This window comes from Rhipicephalus microplus, chromosome 7 (genome assembly GCF_043290135.1).
Source record: "Rhipicephalus microplus isolate Deutch F79 chromosome 7, USDA_Rmic, whole genome shotgun sequence".
Taxonomy (NCBI): domain Eukaryota; kingdom Metazoa; phylum Arthropoda; class Arachnida; order Ixodida; family Ixodidae; genus Rhipicephalus; species Rhipicephalus microplus.
In genome coordinates, this window is record NC_134706.1 from 146,302,221 (window position 1) to 146,325,487 (window position 23,267).

At 43.1% G+C, this 23,267-nt stretch overlaps 1 protein-coding gene and 1 long non-coding RNA gene across 4 annotated transcripts in view; one reads left to right on the top strand and one right to left on the bottom strand.

Moving 5' to 3' along the window:
- The window catches only part of LOC119185478 (uncharacterized), a 228,456-nt gene that overhangs the window by 147,457 nt on the left and 57,732 nt on the right, over positions 1 to 23,267 (bottom strand). The window lies entirely within an intron of this gene.
- On the top strand, positions 8,097 to 21,962 carry LOC142767666 (uncharacterized). The gene is made up of 3 exons (XR_012885084.1): positions 8,097 to 10,504; positions 13,252 to 13,507; positions 16,072 to 21,962. It is a non-coding gene; the product is annotated as an uncharacterized LOC142767666 (long non-coding RNA).

Sequence of the window (23,267 nt, forward strand, 5' to 3'; positions counted from 1 at the left end):
CGGCAGCTTTGCCAAATCACACTTCCTTTGTGGTGAAGCTAACTTTGCTCTTGCAACAGTACAAGCTTATCTAAAATTCGACACTGTTCTTCAGAAGTGCAGGTTGTTCTATCCAGAGCAGCCAAAAATGAAAACTCGAGGAACAGCACCTGGACAGGGTAAGGCACAATTGCAGCACTTCTCGATAACAGTGCCGGATTCTCTATTTGCCTACACATAGAGAAAGCGAAACACTGGAGCCAACTTACCAGTAGCTTCACTGCAGAGACACTGTGTTTTAAAAGACGATGATGCAAAAGCCCCACCAAGAGCTGTCACTGTGTTTCAGTGCTAGTTTCATAAGCGCCTGCGGAAGGCACTCTGTGGAGGGCCGGCCGCGTGCATGGTGCACGTGTTCAGGGTGGAATGGACGACTTAGTACATGTGTTCAAGTACTAACAAACCGTATGTGGGCTGTCACTCAGCATGGTCTACAGAGTATACAGCAATCTGCATTTTTAGCCATCTCCAGCATCAATCCTAGATTTGGCCCACTGGTACGTCGATGTGGAGCACCCTTCTAGCACCCATTTGAAAGGGTGTTATGGCATCACAGCACCTTTTTTTAAAGGGTGCACTCATTACACCCTTCAAAATTTTTGCTCTGCACCCTTTTCTTAAGGGTGCTGAGCTCTGCACCCTTTTTCGGCACCCTTTTTTGAACACCCAATAGGGAGCAAAGGGTGTTCGTGTGGCGACAAGCTCATTTACACCCTTAAGGGTCAGATTTGGTTTAGTGTGTACATGCCACGTGTGTCATGGTTAATATGTTGGCCCCAGTCTCATACGTAAGCCATTCATTCACGCCCCGTGATACAAAATTTGGTATAAGTAAAGCTAGCGAAACGGCCACCAGCGCATCATTAGCGTTGCATGTAGTGATGTTCTTACATGACACGCGCCTCATGCTGATCATGATTACACCAGTCACTTACTTTCGTCATTCATTCACATGTTGTAATACCAAATTTGGTATATGTGACGCTAGTGAAACCACCGCGAGCGCTTCATGAACGTGACATGTAATTATGTCGTTACAAGAAAGGCATATCTATGATATTCATGTTAGGGACTCTCGCTTGTGTTTGCCATGCAGCCATGTCACACCATATCAGCTTTCGTCGCTGTCATGTGAGGGAGACCACTGCAAGAGCAGCGAAACCAGGATATGTAAATCATGACATTTATGAAATACATGTCATGACTTTCACGTTAAAAATAGTCGAATATGCTCTTGATACAGTCATGTTATGCCATACCCGATTTGGTATCGATACCACTAACCAAAGGCCAGAAGAGGTAAGTGTCGTAGGCGGCTACATAAATAAGCAGGTAGATCGATAGATAGATAGATAGATAGATAGAGAGAGAAAGAGAGAGAGAGGGGGGAGAGAGAGAGATAGGTAGATACGCCAAAAGTCGCTGCAGTTCGCTTAGAAATGATTCGCATTCCAAAAAATTGGCAGATCCGACGTACAGTGGAAATCGATGATAGGCGAAGCATGACTGAGATTTGTTTATATGTCACTTTATTGATTGATCCATATGTAAGGTTTAACGTCCCAAAACCACCATATAATTATGAGAGACGCCGTAGTGAAGGGCTCCGGAAATTTCGACCACCTGGGGTTCTTTAACGTGCCCCCAAATCTGAGCACACGGGCCTACAACATTTCCGCCTCCATCGGAAATGCAGCCGCCGCAGGCGGGATTCAAACCCGCGACCTGCGGGTCAGCAGCCGAGTACCTTAGCCACTACACCACCGCGGCGGGGCATATGTCACTTTATAATCATCCTAACTTTAAGACATGGATGTAAAGAATGCGTACTTGACTTCCGTGTCGAGATTTTCATGTTTAGTTATGTCATTTACCTTCGTCATCTATTAACCTCACAGGATACCAAATTTAGTATATGTGGAGCTAGCGAAAAGGCCCGATCTCACTATGAGCGTGGTATGTTATCATGTTCTTATATGACACGCGTGCCAGCATTATAATATTTGCACCAGTGGTATGATTAACTATTTATTTACGTCAAGAAAAATCCAAATTCGGTATATGCGAAGCTAGCGAAACGGCCGCGAGCGCATCATTGAAGGCCCAACATACTCCAATGTAGCGTTGAGGCTCGCGCGCGCTGGGCACAGCGACGGTATACGTTAGCAAAATGCGGTAACTCAATATTCTCGCGCCTGGCGTGACTAGCGTCCATCGGCGCATCCCAACGGCAAGCAGCGCGACATGCGACAAGCTGCTTTTCGCGCCGATGCCATAGGATAACATTACTGTATGGCAATGCTTTATCTAGACAACAATGCGTCTCCCTTTTTTTCGTAAAGGAGCGACGCTGGACGCGCTGAAGCACGCATGCATCAAAGCAACACAGCGCAACGTGCACCTTCGAGTATATGGCAGGACCTGCACCTGACGTGGCAACGCCGGCATGACGCGACGAAATGAACGCCAGCGATCACGCGCAGCGCATCATGTTAAAATGTAATTACTAATTGAGTGTGGCAAGTTGTCATGTTCTGACATAACACCCACATCATGATTAATACGTTTGCACCAGTCACATACCTTTGTCATCTATTGGCGTCACGTAATACCAAATTTGGCATATGTAAACCTAGCAAAACGGCCGTGAGCGCATCATGAGTGTGACATGTCGTTATGTTGATACATGACACGCATGTCGTAATTATGATGTTTGGATATGTCATTTTACCTATGTCGTCCGTTCGCGTTGCGTAATGCGGAGTTTGGTACATGTGAAGTTAGTGAAACGGCCGCGAGCGCATCATGGGCGTACCATGTATTCATGTTGTTACATGACACGCATCTAATTTTCATCATGTTTGCACCAGTATCATGCCTTTGTCATAAATTCACGCCCGACAATACCAAATTTGGTATAAGTGAAGCTAGCGAAATGGCCACCAGCGCATCATAAGTGTGGCATGTGGTCGTGTTGTTACATGGCAACCATCTCATGATTATCGTGTTAAGGTCTGTCGCTTATGTTCGCCATGCGATAATATCATACTATACTAGTTTGCAACATGCCATGTGAACGAAACTACCGCAAGAGTTGCAGGACCATGAAGCCCCGCCGCGGTGGTCTAGTAGCTTGCGTACTCGGCTGCTAACCCGCAGCTCGCGGGATCGAACCCCGGTTGCCGCGGCTGCATTTCCGATGAGGGCGGAAATGTTTTAGGTGACGTTAAAGAAACCCAGGTTTTCGAAATTTCCGGAGCCCTCCACTACGGTGTCTCTCATAATCATACAGTGGTTTTGGGACGTTAACCCCACAAATCAATCAATCAATCAATCAATCAATCATGCAGGGCCATGAAATGTACTTCATGACATTCTTGACATAGATATCATGATTTACATGTTATGGCTAGTGAAATATGTTTTTCATACAGTCATGTTATGCTATACCAAGTTTGGTGTCGATACTTTCTTTGAAATGGCCAGGATAGCTAAAAGTTGTAGATAAATAGATAGATAGATAGATAGATAGATAGATAGATAGATAGATAAATAGATAGATAGATGGATAGATAGATATATATTAATAGATAGATACGGTGAAAGTCGCTAAAGTTGGGTATGAAATGCTTTGCATTTAAAAAAAAGACAGTGCAATCAACGACTGAAGGCAGAAGAGTGCCACACTCTAATTTCCCGGGTTACACTCAAATAAAAAGTTTGTTTTTTCAGTCCTTTCATGGAACTAGCGCTGCTTTTTAATAAAACGCCGTTTGAAAAATCTTCCTGCCGAGCAGCAGAAGCAGCATAAAGTGAGAAGAGTGCAGGTGGTCACCATGTGTCTACACTATGTCTAGACTGGGCGTCGCGTACCGGTTCAGTGACGACCATGGGCTGGTCACAGGGACGCTTTAGTCACTTATGGTCGCCCATTCACACTGTGAATTTAACGGTGTTCAATGAAGACGTTGGACAATGTGAGAACGAAGATCAGAATGCTTTGCTTGTTGTCTGCCTCGGCGAATGCTTAGTTTGCATTAGAAAGACGCCGTTATGCTACATGTTTGACCCTAGGATTTGCATGCAGTCGAGAGTACTGATATTGCTATTGTGCGACCATAACATAATCAAAGTTCAGATGACAAAAAGAGATGATCAGAACTCAAGCACCTGCACTGTTAAAACGTGGGGAGCGAAGGTAGGTCGGCTAATCGAAGCCTTCAACAATATTCTGGAAATATACTTTTCACGTACCTCACTTCAACGACATGAAGAGGACACTCAGCTATCTAGAGCCTAACTGCACTTCGGTCAACCACCTCATAAAGACCTGTCCGTGACATAAGAGTAAATCTATGAGAGAGGATGAAATAGAAATAACATCAACGGCGATAATTAGCCCAGTTTCTTCTATGAAAGTTTCCATAAAGGAGGAATGCTAAAATGCCTCTATACTTCTGAAATCAAGGTCTTTAGCAGCGAGCCAAAACGCACCGTAATCAAAAAAGTAATACTGCCAAAGACGAATTGATACTTCCTTAGAACCGCAGAGGCGTTTCTGCAAGCAGGCGTTTGGTGTCCTGCCACACCATGGACCTGAGCTAACGGGGGGTTGTCACTAAAGAAGAAATAGCCACCCCAAAGCAGTACTTTGCCACTACCCCTACATGCAAACGTCCAATAACTCATGACCCTCAGTCCCCAGCAGCGGCGAAGCAACTGACAACGGCGGCGGTCAGATCTGCAACGCAGCGGAGGGTGCTAAGAATCTCTGGATCCGAAGAGCCACCCATCGGAACCTGAACTTGGCAATGTTTAATGCTAGATTTTTATCTAGGGAGGCAAGTATAGCAGTACTTATCGAGGAGCTTGAGGGTGGTAAATGCAATATAATAGGCCTCAGTGAGGTTAGGAGGACAAATGAGGCCTATACGGTGCTACAGTATGTGCACCTTCTTTGCTATCGGAGCTTGGCCGACAGAATAGAAATGTGAGTGGGGTTCCTAATTCACAGGAACATAGCGGGCAACAGAGAGGAATAATATATTAATAATGAAAGAGTGGTAGGTATTGTAAATAGACTCAAGTCATTAAGAGATACAAGATGAAGGTGGTACAGGGTTACACGCCTACATCCATCCATGATGACGCTTCAGTTGGAAGTTCTATAAAGACGAGGAATCGGCAATGACGAAGGTAGAAACTTAGTACACTATATTGATGGGAGACTTTAGTGCAAAGGTAGGGAAGAAGCAGGCTGGAGACCAGGTAGTAGGAGATCATGGCATCGGTACTAGAAATGCCACAGAAGAGCTACAAGTAGAATTCGCAGAACGAAGTAATTTACGAATTTTGAATACCTTCTACCGAAAACGAGGAAACCGTAAGTGGGCATAGAGGAGCCCTAATGGCAAAAATAAGAACGAAGTAGACTTTATTAAGCGTGCACACACAGGCATCATGCAGGATGTGGAAGTCGTTGGCAAGGTATAATGATGTGGCCATTGAATGGAACGATCTCAAATTGGCCTAGACATGAAGAAGGAACAAAAGACACTGATACGCAAGAAACCAATCAATAAGCTAGCACTGAGAGAAAAACTACAAAAATTGAGAGTCTCCCTTCAGAACAGGTACTCGGCTCTTATTGAGAAAAGCAACCTTAGCGTAGATACAATGAATGATATTCTGACGAGTATCATTAAGGAGCGTGCATTGGAAGTTGAAGGCAGGGTAGTTAGACAGGACACTGGCAAGCTTTCCTAGGAAAAGAAGAATCTCATTAAGAAACATCTAAGAATGAAAGTCTCAAGTACAACAGACAAAATAGAACTGTACGAGCTTTCGAAATTGTTTAATAGCGTAAGGTATCTCTTGTAAGAAGGCATACCTTGGAGATAATTGAACACGCTGTGAAAAACGGAGCAAGTGTCAAAGCAGCGAAGAGGAAACTTGGGATAGGGAAAAAACCGTATGTATGCACTAAGTGACAAAGAAGGCAAAATAACTATCAATATGGATAGGATAGTTAAAATAGCGGAGGAGGTTTACAGAGATCTGTACAGTAGCCTCGACAGCCACGGCATTAATGCTATAAGAACTAGCAGTAACCTAGTTGACACCCCACCAGTAATGATACAAGAAGTCAGAAAAGCCTCGGAAAGCATGCAAAGACACAAAGCTGCTAGTGAGAATAAGGTAACATCCGATCTGCTGAAAGATGAAGGAGAGATTCTGTTAGATAAACTAGTCACCCTGTTTTCGAGGTGTCTGCTGACGGGAAGAGTACCAGAGCTTTGTAACATGCTAACATCATCTTAATACATAAAGAAGGAGATGACAAGGACTTGAAGAATTGCAGGCCGATCAGCTTGCTCTCCGTAGTGTACAAGCTATTTACAAAAGTTATTGCTAACAGAGATAGGAAACATTATAATTCAATCAACCAAAGGAACAAGAATTAATTCGAACAGGCTACTCAACAATTTACCACATCCGTACTATCAATAAGGTAATAGATAAATGCTAAGAATATAACCAACCACTATACATAGCCTTCATAGATTACGAGAAGACGTTTGATGCAGTATAAATATGAGCAGTCATGCAGACACTGTGGATTCAGGGCATCAATCAAGCATATATAAACATCCTGGAAGAAATCTACTGGAGATCAACCGCTACCCTAGTGCTTCATAAAGAAAGAAACAAAATACCAATCAAGAAGGGTGTAAGGCAGGTGGATACAATCTCCCCAATGCTATTTACCGCTTGCTTACAGGAGGTTTTCAGGGACCTAGAATGCGAACAGTTAGGCATAGGAGTTAATGAAGAGTACCTTAGTAACCTGCACTTCGTCGACGACATTGCATTGCTGAGTAACTCAGGGGACAAATTGCAACTCGTGATTACGGAGTTATACAACGAGAGAAGAAAGGTTGGCCTTGAAATTAATCTGCAGAAAACGAAAGTAATGTACAACAACCTCGGAAAAGAGCAGCGCCCTTAGATAGATACTAGTCCTCTTGAAGTTTTGAATGTCTATGAAGACTATGTCTACTTAGGGCAGTCAATAACTGCGGAGCTCAACCACAGGATTGAAGTAACTAGAAGAATAAAAATGGGGTGGAGCACGTTTGGCGATCACTCTCAAATTATGACAGGTAGGTTGCCACGATTCTTCAAGAGGAAGGCGTACAACAGCTGTATCCTGCTGGTACTTACCTACGGAGAAAAACCAAGGAGACTTACAAAGAGGATTCAGCTTAAATTGAGGACGACGCAGCGAGCAATGGAAAGAAAAATGGTAGGTGTAACCTTCCTTAAGAGACAAGAAGAGAGCAGAGTGGATTAGGGAACAAACGGTGGTTAAGGATATAACAATTGAAATCAAGAAGAGGCATTAGACATGGGCCAGACATGTAGCGTGTAGACAGGACAATCGCTGGTCATTAAAGGGGTCGTGAAATGGTCACTTCACAAGGGCGATGCGGCGCCATCCACAGCCACATCCGCTAACTGTATCATCAGCCTGAGTGGACCTACATAGATGCTTTGCCTATATAGGAACGCGGAACTCTGTGGCATATCGAGAACACGCAAGAGGCGCTCATCGGCGTCTGCAATACGCTATACGCGCCCCACAGGACGCTGCTTAATTTGACATCGGAGTTCAAGTTAGCACCGATTGCTTATGACAAACACGCTGATTAGTGTTACAGTAGCACGAACTCGCAAGTACCGAAGAGTTCCACATTCCTCGATAGGTAAAGCATTAGTTATGATGACGTCACCTAGTTAGTGTATGTGGACTCCAGTGACTTTGCATAGTCACTTTAGAGTGAGCATTTCATGACCCCTTTAAGGTTAATTACCTCGATTCCCAGAGAAGAAGGGGGTGACAGAAGGTTAGGCGGGCAGATGAGTATAAGAAGTTTGCGTGTATAAATTGGCAGCAGCAAGCACAAGACCGAGTTATGTGGCGGAACACGGGAGATGCCTTTGTCCTGCAGTGTATGTAGTCAGGCTGATGATGAGGATGAAGATAGAACTACCTATCAGAAACATGCTGCAGTTACTATACTTTTATTCGTGATTGGAACCCAAAAAACGCATCTTCTTCTATTTCTTTTTGGGGTTTAATGTCCCGAAACCACTACATGATTATGAGAGACGCTGCCGTGGAGGGCTCCGGAAATTCAGACCACCTGGGGTTCTTTAACGTGCACCCCCAAAAAAATGCAGTAAAAATATTTTCCTTCAGTTCAGCCTGTCACAAGATTCTGGCTGTGATTCTTGCTTGTACGCAAAAAAAAAAGCATGCTGGAACCCCACGTGCTTTGCTGTCTGTCACGGTGTCCACCGAAAAATACTCTCCTTCGGTTCAGCCAGAATATTCTGGCGGTGATTCTTGCTCGTACACGATGAACAATTGGCAGATTCCAAGTATTGATGATATGCGAAGCACGGAAGAGAAATGTTGATAGGTCATTTTAAAATCAGCACAACGTTACAAAGTGGAGATAAACGGTCCCGTACATGAATTCCGTGTCATGATTATCCTGTTTCGATGTGTCGCTTACCTTTATCATCTAATCACGTCTCGTGATACCAAATTTAGTATATGTGGAGATAGCGAAACAACCACGAGCACGCTATGAGCGCGGTATATTGCCATGTGCTTGCGTGACACGAAATGTCAAAATGATCATCTTTCCACCAGTCATACGCTTTTGTCATTCATTGACGTCATTTAAAACGAAATATGGTATAAGTGGAGCTAACAAAACAGCCGCGAGCGCATTTTCAAGGGCCCAATACACTCCAATGTAGAGTTGTCGTGCGCGCACGCTGGTCAAACGCGTTAGCAAAACGCGAGCACTCTATAATCTGACGCCAGGCGTGACCGGCGCGACCAGCGTCCGTCGGTGCAATCCGACGGACACCGGCGCGAAATTCAAGCCAATGCGTTAACTAGACAACACTTCGTCTCCCTCTTTTCGTAAAGGAGGGATGCTGAGGATGCTGTCAAAGCAACGCAGCTCGGCGCGCGCCTGCGAGTATGCACAGCAAACCAATTCTGACTCACAAGAGTGTCAAAAAGGCTGCCGACTCCCTAAGCACACCCTTGAGCACCCTATTCGCGCCTCAGCACCCAACAAGCGGAACCAAAAGGGTGCACACATCAAAAGTGTGGAAACTAGGGCGCAAAAAGGGTGCAACAACTAATGCGTGCTGATGAGCACCCGTTAGGGTGCACAGTCACCGACAAAGCTTTGTGAGTAACTTGGTCATAGAGCATAACCAACAGCTTTTAGATGTCTACTGGTTAGACACCATGGTCTCATTAATAGCCCCACCGCAGTAACGGATATCTGAATAGCGAGAGTGCCCGGCTGAACGTAAGTTCTGCACTGGTTCTTGCATTCTTGCTGCCTTTTTCTCGTGGCCTCACGGCCGGCGCTGACCAAGCCATGCGCTACAAGCTCACTAGCCAATGGCGGAGTACGCAGCTTGTAGAGCTACAAAAGGATTGTGACTTACACATATAGAGCTCTCGGCCTCGTTTGCGCCTAACATTGAAAACAAAGCTTCGTCCATGACAGTATATATTAATCATACATTTCTTAATGCAAAGAAATACAAACCAACTAGACCGTGGTAGATAAAATAGTTTTTGCGTTGTACAAATATTTGTTAACCTTACAATGTATCAGTTGACACGTGTTACCAATTTATATGGCGGGCTATGGACTTTGGCGTTCTAATATTATAACATTAAAGAAACGTTTTCTTGATTTTGTTCATAGAAATATTCTTCAAAGCAAGTTAAAATGAGCCTTGACTAAAACATTTTCCTAAAGAAAATTCACAAAAGACAGCTAAAATATTGTTTGCCAACTAATACGCTTATTTTGTTGTGACAAATTTTGATTGCTGCCTGTACTTTGTACTAATATACAACCACTTTAACACTGTTTTTAACAGCCAGCTAAACCACTCAACCAATGTACAGATGTTAACAAGGTATCGGTATAAGAAATACACAAGCAAGCAAACGTTTCAAATTTCGCGCGCTCTTTCACATTTCAAATTTTGCGCAAATACGCGTTATGTGATTTTGTCATTTTGGAAGGTAAAAAATATTCTATTCAATACACACTAGCGTATCTTCTATTTTCGCTATCTTTTACTTAAAATTTAAGCAGAAATAATCTATTTACTTATCATATAAAAGATTATGTGCGCAAATGCGGATCGGTGGCGTCAGCAGGACAGAAATGGCGGTATCTTCCTGAAGGCCGCAACGGCCGTGTGCCGAGCGTTTAAAGTCGATTTTTTATGTTGTTCAAAGTGTGCTTGCGCTGTCTTTCGTGTTCTGTCGGTGCTGCTTGTTACGAAGATGCACTATACTCAAGAGAGGACCGGCTGCTTTGTACCGTCGAGCGCTCGCCAAACTAAAAAGGTAGGTGGATGTTTCTGCTGTCGACGCTTTGTTTGTTGCTTCTCCGGCCAGGCCGTGGCGTGCCCGATCCAGGCTGTTGTCTTTCCGCTCGCGTCCTCGGCTCCTCCCGCGGTTAACACCGAAAGCGCTATAGTATAATAACGTTGTGAACTAAGGTTTTCCTATCTTGTAGACGATAAGTGAGTTTTTATTAACGTAGCGAGCCTACTGGCGTGTCTAATTTCATTAGGCTCAAGTCTAAGTTCAGGGACGTTACGCGCGGATCAATTTTTTTTGTGGGGAAGGAGGTTAAAGCAATGTGCGCTGTGATGCTGTGAGTCGGCGGGCGATGCTCTTCACGCTATGAATCACTATATTTTTGCAATGCCGTCGGGCGCCGTTCGGGGACTGCGCATGGACGCCGTAAGCGCCGTCTGTGTGTCGCGTGCGTTGGAGCATTCCGGTGATTCGCGTTGAATTAGATCATTGCGTATTTAATTTAGAAGAATGGAGAAGAATAACGTGGTGTCCGCGTTGGTATTTACGCGGCCTTGTTCGTTTTTTGTGCCAAAGAAGTATATGAAGAAAGTTTTATATGTCACGCGTCCTCTTTTCAACAGCTACATGATCATTAAATGTGTGGGACTACTATAAGGTAGATGTGTTTTCCTGTGTGACCAAATGTGTTTGCATTCACCGGCCACGTATAATATTAAATTACTATGATATTCAGCTTAATTAAGTGTGCGTAAACTTGACAAAGCGTGCTGTAGGTGCGGTTCTCAAAGCGTGCAATTACGCCTTAGTCAATACATTTTCTCTATGAGTGGCCCAATAGCCGTACCTTAGCTGAGCAAGCGCTAGGTTGAGCAGTAGTTCACTCGTTCGAGTGCAATTTTGGTAGTACTGCTTGTTCCCCCCTGTTAACATATCATTGCATTCTTCTGGTTTGTAAAAGAATTGTGGGCGCTGCAGCCCACTTTGGTGTTAAAGCTTTGCCGAATACCTATACGTCTACAAACATTCTAAAACTAAGTTGTACCATAACTTCCAATGACACTTTCGAATACAAGTGTAACGCTTTATCTGATATCATAAATTCTTTATGACCGCGCTGCAGATTTACAAGTGACCTGTGATATGTGCAGTGTATGAATGCCTAATTTATTGCTCAAAACACAATAAGGTTATACATCACAGTATGCGTGTCAAAGGCGTGCATACGTTGCTGCTGACATGAAAACTTAGACATTGTATTTATCTAAGAATGAACAAATCTAAACTGCCGTTTTTTGAAGATGTACGCATCAGATCGATTGAATAATATCAAAAATAATGTTCACCAAGTGATTGTTGTTTATTGCTTTGCACCGACGTCACTAAAACCGCATTGTTGGTACTTGGACCACATGGTAGGATGCAAGATTCATGACGTCATATTGAATGTTAATGTCACATGATATGCAAGGTAAATTGTTATTAGCATACAGAGGCCAATAACGTTATGGCCTCATCGTTATCATAATGAAGCAGGTTAGGCAATATGTGATTCTGCTGCCTTTACATCATGTTGGGAAACCATTACGTTATGTAGCTATCTGCAGTGTCTGAGATCCTGGTTGCCGGTCAATATTGCAGAAACTTGCCTGCTTCATTGTGATGGCATGGGGTTCAAGATTGATGTTTTGTCTTAGCGTTTCCACTTTTCCTCTCCTATGGTCATTACACAGCTTGTGCTGTTTGATTAGAAGTGAGGAGTAGTGCCTTTTTAGCCAACCAGAACAATTTAGATAAATGATCACTATGAAGCAGCACACAATATTCATTTAGTGAACTCAATTTCAGGCAAATTATAAACGTCCGAATGTTAGCAGTTTGAAGGAAGCTTCATTCGTTGAACTCATGAGAATAAATGGTAGAGAAGGAAAGGCAGGGAGGTTAGCCAGACCAGCAAAGACGGTCTATCACCCTACACGAGGGAACAGGGAGATTGAAGTCCTGTCGCAGTGGTCTAGTCGCTAAGGTACTCTGTTTCTAACCCGCAGGTCGCAGGATGATATTCCAGCCTTGTTGGCTGCTTTTTCGATAAAGGTGAAAATGCTGTAGGTCTGTGTTCTTACATTTATTTGCACGTGAAAGAACCCCAGGTGGTCGAAATTTCTGGAGCCCTCCACTACCTTGGTAAAAAATTCATGTGTCAGTATTGCTTTAATTTTATGCTTTATCTGCGGTGGATGCATATGCACATACTGACATGTATATGTAGTGGTATTGCAATTTTACGAAATAAAATATTCATATGCTGCATATTGCATGGCATTTACTTAAGAAACACATCACATGGGTATCATAACTACAGAAATGCAAATATGCCTCTATGGATGCACTCATGCATATATTTGGTCAGCTTCAAAAACAGAATTTATTGATTGCAGGCAACAGCATTACTCACGCATGCTTATCTCTTAATTACGCGCAGTCAATAAAGCTAAAAGGGGCTGTCTTCATCTAAGAGTTCTAACTTCATTTTGTGCATGAGTGAGCTATAAAGGTGAATGAAAATTCACATGTATGACATCGACATGAAAAGCTCTGCAGCAGCATGTTTTTCGTTGTATTTATACTGCAGCATGCCCTTTTTGTATTTCTCAGTTGCGTGCCACTAAATATATGTTGGCCATGCGTTTCTAGCCATTCACTGCAATTTGGCAAGCAGCGCATGCAGTCTAGACAAACCTCACTAAAATAATTTTTTTGCACTGGTGCAGAAATTCTTTGGCACGGTCTGTCATTTCATTTGAGTGAGGCTGCTCAAGGAAATTTCCTGACAAGGTCAAGGAGCCCAAGCACCAGCGAACTCTGAACCATTGTTTCAAGCATCAGCTCTGTTCACCCTGCTTATGCGCGGTGCCTCACCAAGCTACTGGACGCTGCCTACCTATATGAAGTGCTCTCCATATTCTCCTCAGTTTGGCAGCAGTGTCTGTGGTCTTCACGGTGCTTGCCAAAATCATTTTTGCACAGGTGAGACACTTATTTCTTGCTTTAATTGTGTTAGTATTACTGCATGCACTCCTGCCAAGCAAGAGTACTAATGTTTCCTGTGAATTGTTTGTCACGGTAAACAGAGGATTTCAAGCACAAAATTCATACTGAACTTTAGTCCTTCAAGAAGTGTTAAACGAAGGGTGTGACAGTGTCAACGCGCTCTCTTTAGAAATAAAGGCTTTGCTTGAAGAGCCTGTCCCACCTTAAAACAGGCACAAAAAACTTCCAGGTGAAAATAAGCAACTTCAGATAAAAATCGAAGAATTTACACTGTATTCAAGGTTGAACTATCCGACATCAAAGGCGTCTCAGATGAGGGTTTTCTTTTGACGCTGTCTGAAATTTTTGGGCGTTGATGGAAAAACTATTACTCGTGATGATATTGACACTGCAGACAGAGTAGGAACAAACAAGCCTAAATTAGAAAAAAATAGTGCATTATGAAAGATGTTACAAATGAAATGTTCTGGATAAGACAAAAAACTTACGTCTGTCTACAGTGGCCTTTCCTTTTAGATCAAGTAGTCCTTATTATGTCAACGAACACTTGACAAGACAAGGTAAGCAGTTAGTGAGAGCACGAATGCAAAAAAACAAGTAGGATGGAGGTTCATTTGGATGCAAGGCACGAAACTTATAGCAAAAAATTGGAAACATTTGCAATTTTAAAGACTGCCTTCTTAGAAGATCTGGCGAAACGCTGTGTTGATGCCTTCAGAGCCACACTTTTCTTGAGCTAGCAATGTCAGTAAACTTTGACTGACATGGCATAATTTTGATACCTAGATAGTGAAAAATTGATACCTAGATAGTGAAAAAGGCCACCAGCTATCTTCAATGACTTTACCTTAAATTCTCATGGCATTTAAATAAGACTAGTAGCCTGTGTCTCCATTTCGATGACATGTCGGTAAAATTTGATGCCATTCTTTTGACATAATCCTTGCATTTTTGTGCGATATAGCCCACCAAAAATACCAGGGTACAATTATAATGGCATTGTGTAGTTCATGAAATGGGGAAAAGGAATAGCGCTGTACATCTAACGTTAATTTTTGGCCGATGTCAATAGACTTCCGTGTGTTAAGCCCTGTGATGAGTGTCTAGTAGTACGACTTGGGGGTTTTGTTTTGCAGCAATTAGCACGCCTCCATTAGGTCATAAGTAGAAATTTTGAGTTTCTGGAAACTAGGTAACTTGATTTTTCGGTCACAGATGCACAGACGATGTTTCGCTCACAACCAACGGGGCAGACGCCGGCGGCGGGTTTTCTGTGACACGAGCCCTTCAAGGCTATCATGTTAAAAAGCTGACATAGGCAGCATTGACCAAATGAATGCAAAGAATAAAGTCAAGTGTCCTAGCAGGAATCGAAACCTAGTATTCTGCTTGGTAATCGAGTATTCTACCACAGACCCATGCCCGGCCTCGGTTATATTTTCTAAATAGTCTCAAATGTTTGTGTAACATCAACTGTCGTTGCAGTACTGGCTATCAAATTTTATAACTATTACATGTGCTTTCCTATGATGCAGCCGTGAGGTCGAATCAAAGTCAATTGTAGTCAGGCACCATCCTGTGAAGTATTTGTGTAGCAGTGTTGAGGGCTACCATCGTCGCAAGTGCCAGCGCAAACACCAGTGCTTCATACCAGCCTACCACTTCTAGTGTGGCTAATATCCATGTTTCTGTTGGCATCGTTACGAAACAGCAAATAACTGGTAATGTTGTCAAAGGTGTGACATCTCCCCATAACAAATGAAACATATGCGGCTGTTTAACGTATGTGTGTGCGAGAATTCGTACTTATATTGAGCTCCACTTCATAAGATCGCTCAATAAAAAGATCAAAATACATGTTATGCGTTTTTCGCATAACATCGATTCCCAAAGTATGTGGGGTCTGCCAAATTTTTAGCATCAATTTTGTAACCTAAATGCTACCATAAGCAATTATTTATTGAACATGAACAGCTGGACTGAAACATACTAAGTTTTAGGTATTAGGAAAACTGAATATGTTCATGACTACAGCATACCTAACAGGCAAATACTAGTGCTACAGACATGACACGCTATTGTAGAGCTAGACTAGAATATTGCTTATTGACACTTTACAATTCTTTAAAACCCTAATTAACTTCAGTGCCTTATTCGGTTTGTTCAAATCGGATGTGCACAATTACTTGATGAATAGCTTTTTACTCAAACCTAACTCATGTTTCACGTGTGCATCATGCTGAATCATTGCTCAGATGTTTCTTGTGTATATATTTCCTTTCTACTATGCTGTTTGTTTTTGTATGTGAAATCTGTTGTACATGCTACCCTCTGTAGGCCCCAAGGTACTGTCAAGTTGTTTACACAGCTTTTTGCCTGGGGGACCTCCAAAAAGCATGTTTTCTGTTGAAAACAAAGCGAATTTTGATGCTGACTTCTACTCACATAGAACTAAGAACACTCCAGCGTGGCAAAGCATATTGTATATTGGACAGTCTGTCTTGTGAAACTCATAGTGATTACTTCTGTCTCTATATTAGGCTTCCGGGTGCGGATGTGCTGTAGAGAAGGAGCGCCCTGACGACACTTTTGTAAAAAGTACCAAAGTCGCCTGGGCAGCTGAAGATGGATTGTGCAAGTGTTTGAATGATCACATTATATTAATCCAACACCACTTGCATTACTTTGCCCATATTTGTGATTTTGTAACGCACAAGTTTAGAAACACACACACATATATAAAGGGAGAGCTGTAAATAAGCCTTGAGCAAGTTTGTAGTCAAGACTTTTAGCATGATGACCAAAGCATGTTATATAAGCCCATATGTTTTACCACACACCTACTTTCATATCTATTTTCTTTTTCAATTTTGTGGGCACTGGCCACACCCTCAATAAGCGCCTTTGAACTGCTGGTGCCTCTAACTTATATTTTTGTGTGCTAAATAATTTATTTAATACCTACTATGCAAGGAGGGAACTCAGAATGTTTAAAGTTGTAAAAGAAATCTCTTCACAAGAAAGATGTCTACTCGTAAAAAAAGATTTGAAAAACAGAAGATTGATCCTCACTCACAAAGATCTCACCATTACAATCGATGCAGAACATCATAGCTCATGTTTACTATTGTCTATTTTTTTCGGTTGTATGCTATGTACAATAAAATGGTGACTATTTGCATCATGTTAATTTATTTGTCATAAATTTTTGTTGGGGCCTAATATCTTGCATTCTCACATGCATAAAAGCTCATGTCTGCTACACATAATTTAAAAGAGCGCAATGTGGTAAGGTTCTGTGTTTAGTGCATATTATCTGTGTGTCTTTCAAAGTGAGTATATGGCATTTGAAATAATTACCAGTATTCGAAACTTGTGAATTTTTAATTTGCACGCATGCATGTCTGTATGGTGACCAAGCATCCATAAATTGTGCATGCATGTGTGCAGCAAGGGGCCTTGAATAGATTACATTCATTCTTGGCCAAAAATGGTAGCACAGGCCATATACGCACTCTGGGATCAATTTCATGATTATTGAAACACACATATTTATTCAATATAGCTTGCTTTAAGGTATATATTTACATATTGTCTACTTCCACCTTGAACATTGCACCATGCATACGGCACTCTGCCGAGCGCTTCTCGAGGGCACTTTGGTAACTAGTACACAAACGTACAGACAGCTGTAAGTGGGCCGCCACTTTGTGCACTGCTGGAGAACGGGAGCTTTGCCAAATCACACTTCCTTTGTGGTGAAGCTAACTTTGCTCTTGACACAGTACAAGCTTATCTAAAATTCGACACTGTTCTTCAGAAGTGCAGGTTGTTCTATCCAGAGCAGCCAAAAATGAAAACCCGAGGAACAGCACCTGGACAGGGTAAGGCACAATTGCAGCACTTCTCGATAACAGTGCCGGATTCTCTATTTGCCTACACATAGAGAAAGCAAAACACTGGAGCCAACTTACCAGTAGCTTCACTGCAGAGACACTGTGTTTTAAAAGACGATGATGCAAAAGCCCCACTTAGAGCTGTCACTGTGTTTCAGTGCTAGTTTCATAAGCTCCTGCGGAAGGCACTCTGTGGAGGGCCGGCCGCGTGCATGGTGCAAGTGTTCAGGGTGGAATGGACGACTTAGTACATGTGTTCAAGTACTAACAAACCGTATGTGGGCTGTCACTCAGCATGGTCTACAGAGTATACAGCAATCTGCATTTTTAGCCATCTCCAGCATCAATCCCAGATTTGGCCCGCTGGTACGTCGATGTGGAGCACCCTACGAGCACCCATTTGAAAGGGTGTTATGACATCACAGCACCTTTTTTTAAAGGGTGCACTCATTACACCCTTCAAAATTTTTGCTCTGCACCCTTTTCTTAAGGGTGCTGAGCTCTGCACCCTTTTTCGGCACCCTTTTTTGAACACCCAATAGGGAGCAAAGGGTGTTCGTGTGGCGACAAGCTCATTTACACCCTTAAGGGTCAGATTTGGTTTAGTGTGTACATGCCACGTGTGTCATGGTTATTATGTTGGCCCCAGTCTCATACGTAAGCCATTCATTCACGCCCCGTGATACCAAATTTGGTATAAGTAAAGCTAGCGAAACGGCCACCAGCGCATCATTAGCGTTGCATGTAGTGATGTTCTTACATGACACGCACCTCATGCTGATCATGATTACACCAGTCACCTACTTTCGTCATTCATTCACATGTTGTAATACCAAATTTGGTATATGTGACGCTAGTGAAACCACCGCGAGCGCTTCATGAACGTGACATGTAATTATGTCGTTACAAGAAAGGCATATCTATGATATTCATGTTAGGGACTCTCGCTTGTGTTTGCCATGCAGCCATGTCACACCATATCAGCTTTCGTCGCTGTCATGTGAGGGAGACCACTGCAAGAGCAGCGAAACCAGGATATGTAAATCATGACATTTATGAAATACATGTCATGACTTTCACGTTAAGAATAGTCTAATATGCTCTTGATACAGTCATGTTATGCCGTACCCGATTTGGTATCGATACCACTAACCAAAGGCCAGAAGAGGTAAATGTCGTAGGCGGCTACATAAATAAGCAGGTAGATAGATAGATAGATAGATAGAGAGAGAAAGAGAGAGAGAGAGGGGGGGGAGAGAGAGAGATAGGTAGATATGCCGAAAGTTGCTGCAGTTCGCTTAGAAATGATTCGCATTCCAAAAAATTGGCAGATCCGACGTACAGTGGAAATCGATGATAGGCGAAGCATGATTGAGATTTGTTTATATGTCACTTTATTGATTGATTGATATGTAAGGTTTAACGTCCCAAAACCACCATATAATTATGAGAGACGCCGTAGTGGAGGGCTTCGGAAATTTCGACCACCTGGGGTTCTTTAACGTGCACCCAAATCTGAGCACACGGGCCTACAACATTTCCGCCTCCATCGGAAATGCAGCCGCCGCAGCCGGGATTCGAACCCGCGACCTGCGGGTCAGCAGCCGAGTACCTTAGCCACTAGACCACCGCGGCAGGGCATATGTCACTTTATAATCATCCTAACTTTAAGACATGGATGTAAAGAATGCGTACTTGACTTCCGTGTCGAGATTTTCATGTTTAGTTATGTCATTTACCTTCGTCATCTATTAACCTCACAGGATACCAAATTTAGTATATGTGGAGCTAGCGAAAAGGCCCGAGCTCACTATGAGCGTGGTATGTTATCATGTTCTTATATGACACGCGTGCCAGCATTATAATGTTTGCACCAGTGGTATGAATAACTATTTATTTACGTCAAGAAAAATCCAAATTCGGTATATGCGAAGCTAGCGAAACGGCCGCGAGCGCATCATTGAAGGCCCAACATACTCCAATGTAGCGTTGAGGCTCGCGCGCGCTGGGCACAGCGACGGTATACGTTAGCAAAATGCGATAACTCAATATTCTCGCGCCTGGCGTGACTAGCGTCCATCGGCGCATCCCAACGGCAAGCAGCGCGACATGCGACAAGCTGCTTTTCGCGCCGATGCCATAGGATAACATTACTGTATGGCAATGCTTTATCTAGACAACAATGCGTCTCCCTTTTTTTCGTAAAGGAGCGACGCTGGACGCGCTGAAGCACGCATGCATCAAAGCAACACAGCGCAACGTGCACCTTCGAGTATATGGCAGGACCTGCACCTGACGTGGCAACGCCGGCATGACGCGACGAAATGAACGCCAGCGATCACGCGCAGCGCATCATGTTAAAATGTAATTACTAATTGAGTGTGGCAAGTTGTCATGTTCTGACATAACACCCACATCATGATTAATACGTTTGCACCAGTCACATACCTTTGTCATCTATTGGCGTCACGTAATACCAAATTTGGCATATGTAAACCTAGCAAAACGGCCGTGAGCGCATCATGAGTGTGACATGTCGTTATGTTGATACATGACACGCATGTCGTAATTATGATGTTTGGATATGTCATTTTACCTATGTCGTCCGTTCGCGTTGCGTAATGCGGAGTTTGGTACATGTGAAGTTAGTGAAACGGCCGCAAGCGCATCATGGGCGTACCATGTATTCATGTTGTTACATGACACGCATCTAATTTTCATCATGTTTGCTCCAGTATCATACCTTTGTCATAAATTCACGCCCCACAATACCAAATTTGGTATAAGTGAAGCTAGCGAAATGGCCACCAGCGCATCATAAGTGTGGCATGTGGTCATGTTGTTACATGGCAACCATCTCATGATTATCGTGTTAAGGTCTGTCGCTTATGTTCGCCATGCGATAATATCATACGATACTAGTTTGCAACATGCCATGTGAACGAAACTACCGCAAGAGTTGCAGGACCATGAAGCCCCGCCGCGGTGGTCTAGTAGCTTACGTACTCGGCTGCTAACCCGCAGGTCGCGGGATCGAACCCCGGTTGCCGCGGCTGCATTTCCGATGAGGGCGGAAATATTGTAGGTGACGTTAAAGAAACCCAGGTTGTCGAAATTTCCGGAGCCCTCCACTACGGTGTCTCTCATAATCATACAGTGGTTTTGGGACGTTAACCCCACAAATCAATCAATCAATCAATCAATCAATCAATCAATCATGCAGGACCATGAAATGTACTTCATGACATTCTTGACATAGATATCATGATTTACATGTTATGGCTAGTGAAATATGTTTTTCATACAGTCATGTTATGCTATACCAAGTTTGGTGTCGATACTTTCTTTGAAATGGCCAGGATAGCTAAAAGTTGTAGATAGATAGATAGAAAGATAGATAGATAGATAGATAGATATATAGATAGATATATAGATAGATACGCTGAAAGTCGCTAAAGTTGAGTATGAAATGCTTTGCATTTAAAAAAAAGACAGTGCAATCAACGACTGAAGGCAGAAGAGTGCCACACTCTAATTTCCCGGGTTACACTCAAATAAAAAGTTTGTTTTTTCAGTCCTTTCATGGAACTAGCGCTGCTTTTTAATAAAACGCCGTTTGAAAAATCTTCCTGCCGAGCAGCAGAAGCAGCATAAAGTGAGAAGAGTGCAGGTGGTCGCCATGTGTCTACACTATGTCTAGACTGGGCGTCGCGTACCGGTTCAGTGACGACCATGGGCTGGTCACAGGGACGCTTTAGTCACTTATGGTCGCCCATTCACACTGTGAATTTAACGGTGTTCAATGAAGACGTTGGACAATGTGAGAACGAAGATCAGAATGCTTTGCTTGTTGTCTGCCTCGGCGAATGCTTAGTTTGCATTAGAAAGACGCCGTTATGCTACATGTTTGACCCTAGGATTTGCATGCAGTCGAGAGTACTGATATTGCTATTGTGCGACCATAACATAATCAAAGTTCAGATGACAAAAAGAGATGATCAGAACTCAAGCACCTGCACTGTTAAAACGTGGGGAGCGAAGGTAGGTCGGCTAATCGAAGCCTTCAACAATATTCTGGAAATATACTTTTCACGTACCTCACTTCAACTACATGAAGAGGACACTCAGCTATCTAGAGCCTAACTGCACTTCGGTCAACCACCTCATAAAGACCTGTCCGTGACATAAGAGTAAATCTTTGAGAGAGGATGAAATAGAAATAACATCAACGGCGATAATTAGCCCAGTTTCTTCTATGAAAGTTTCCATAAAGGAGGAATGCTAAAATGCCTCTATACTTCTGAAATCAAGGTCTTTAGCAGCGAGCCAAAACGCACCGTAATCAAAAAAGTAATACTGCCACAGACGAATTGATACTTCCTTAGAACCGCAGAGGCGTTTCTGCAAGCAGGCGTTTGGTGTCCTGCCACACCATGGACCTGAGCTAACGGGGGGTTGTCACTAAAGAAGAAATAGCCACACCAAAGCAGTACTTTGCCACTACCCCTACATGCAAACGTCCAATAACTCATGACCCTCAGTCCCCAGCAGCGGCGAAGCAACTGACAACGGCGGCGGTCAGATCTGCAACGCAGCGGAGGGTGCTAAGAATCTCTGGATCCGAAGAGCCACCCATCGGAACCGGAACTTGGCAATGTTTAATGCTAGATTTTTATCTAGGGAGGCAAGTATAGCAGTACTTATCGAGGAGCTAGAGGGTGGTAAATGCAATATAATAGGCCTCAGTGAGGTTAGGAGGACAAATGAGGCCTATACGGTGCTACAGTATGTGCACCTTCTTTGCTATCGGAGCTTGGCCGACAGAATAGAAATGTGAGTGGGGTTCCTAATTCACAGGAACATAGCGGGCAACAGAGAGGAATAATATATTAATAATGAAAGAGTGGTAGGTATTGTAAATAGACTCAAGTCATTAAGAGATACAAGATGAAGGTGGTACAGGGTTACACGCCTACATCCATCCATGATGACGCTTCAGTTGAAAGTTCTATAAAGACGAGGAATCGGCAATGACGAAGGTAGAAACTTAGTACCCTATATTGATGGGAGACTTTAGTGCAAAGGTAGGGAAGAAGCAGGCTGGAGACCAGGTAGTAGGAGATCACGGCATCGGTACTAGAAATGCCACAGAAGAGCTACAAGTAGAATTCGCAGAACGAAGTAATTTACGAATTTTGAATACCTTCTACCGAAAACGAGGAAACCGTAAGTGGGCATAGAGGAGCCCTAATGGCAAAAATAAGAACGAAGTAGACTTTATTAAGCGTGCACACACAGGCATCATGCAGGATGTGGAAGTCGTTGGCAAGGTATAATGATGTGGCCATTGAATGGAACGATCTCAAATTGGCCTAGACATGAAGAAGGAACAAAAGACACTGATACGCAAGAAACCAATCAATAAGCTAGCACTGAGAGAAAAACTACAAAAATTGAGAGTCTCCCTTCAGAACAGGTACTCGGCTCTTATTGAGAAAAGCAACCTTAGCGTAGATACAATGAATGATATTCTGACGAGTATCATTAAGGAGCGTGCATTGGAAGTTGAAGGCAGGGTAGTTAGACAGGACACTGGCAAGCTTTCCTAGGAAAAGAAGAATCTCATTAAGAAACATCTAAGAATGAAAGTCTCAAGTACAACAGACAAAATAGAACTGTACGAGCTTTCGAAGTTGTTTAATAGCGTAAGGTATCTCTTGTAAGAAGGCATACCTTGGAGATAATTGAACATGCTGTGAAAAACGGAGCAAGTGTCAAAGCAGCGAAGAGGAAACTTGGGATAGGGAAAAAACCGTATGTATGCACTAAGTGACAAAGAA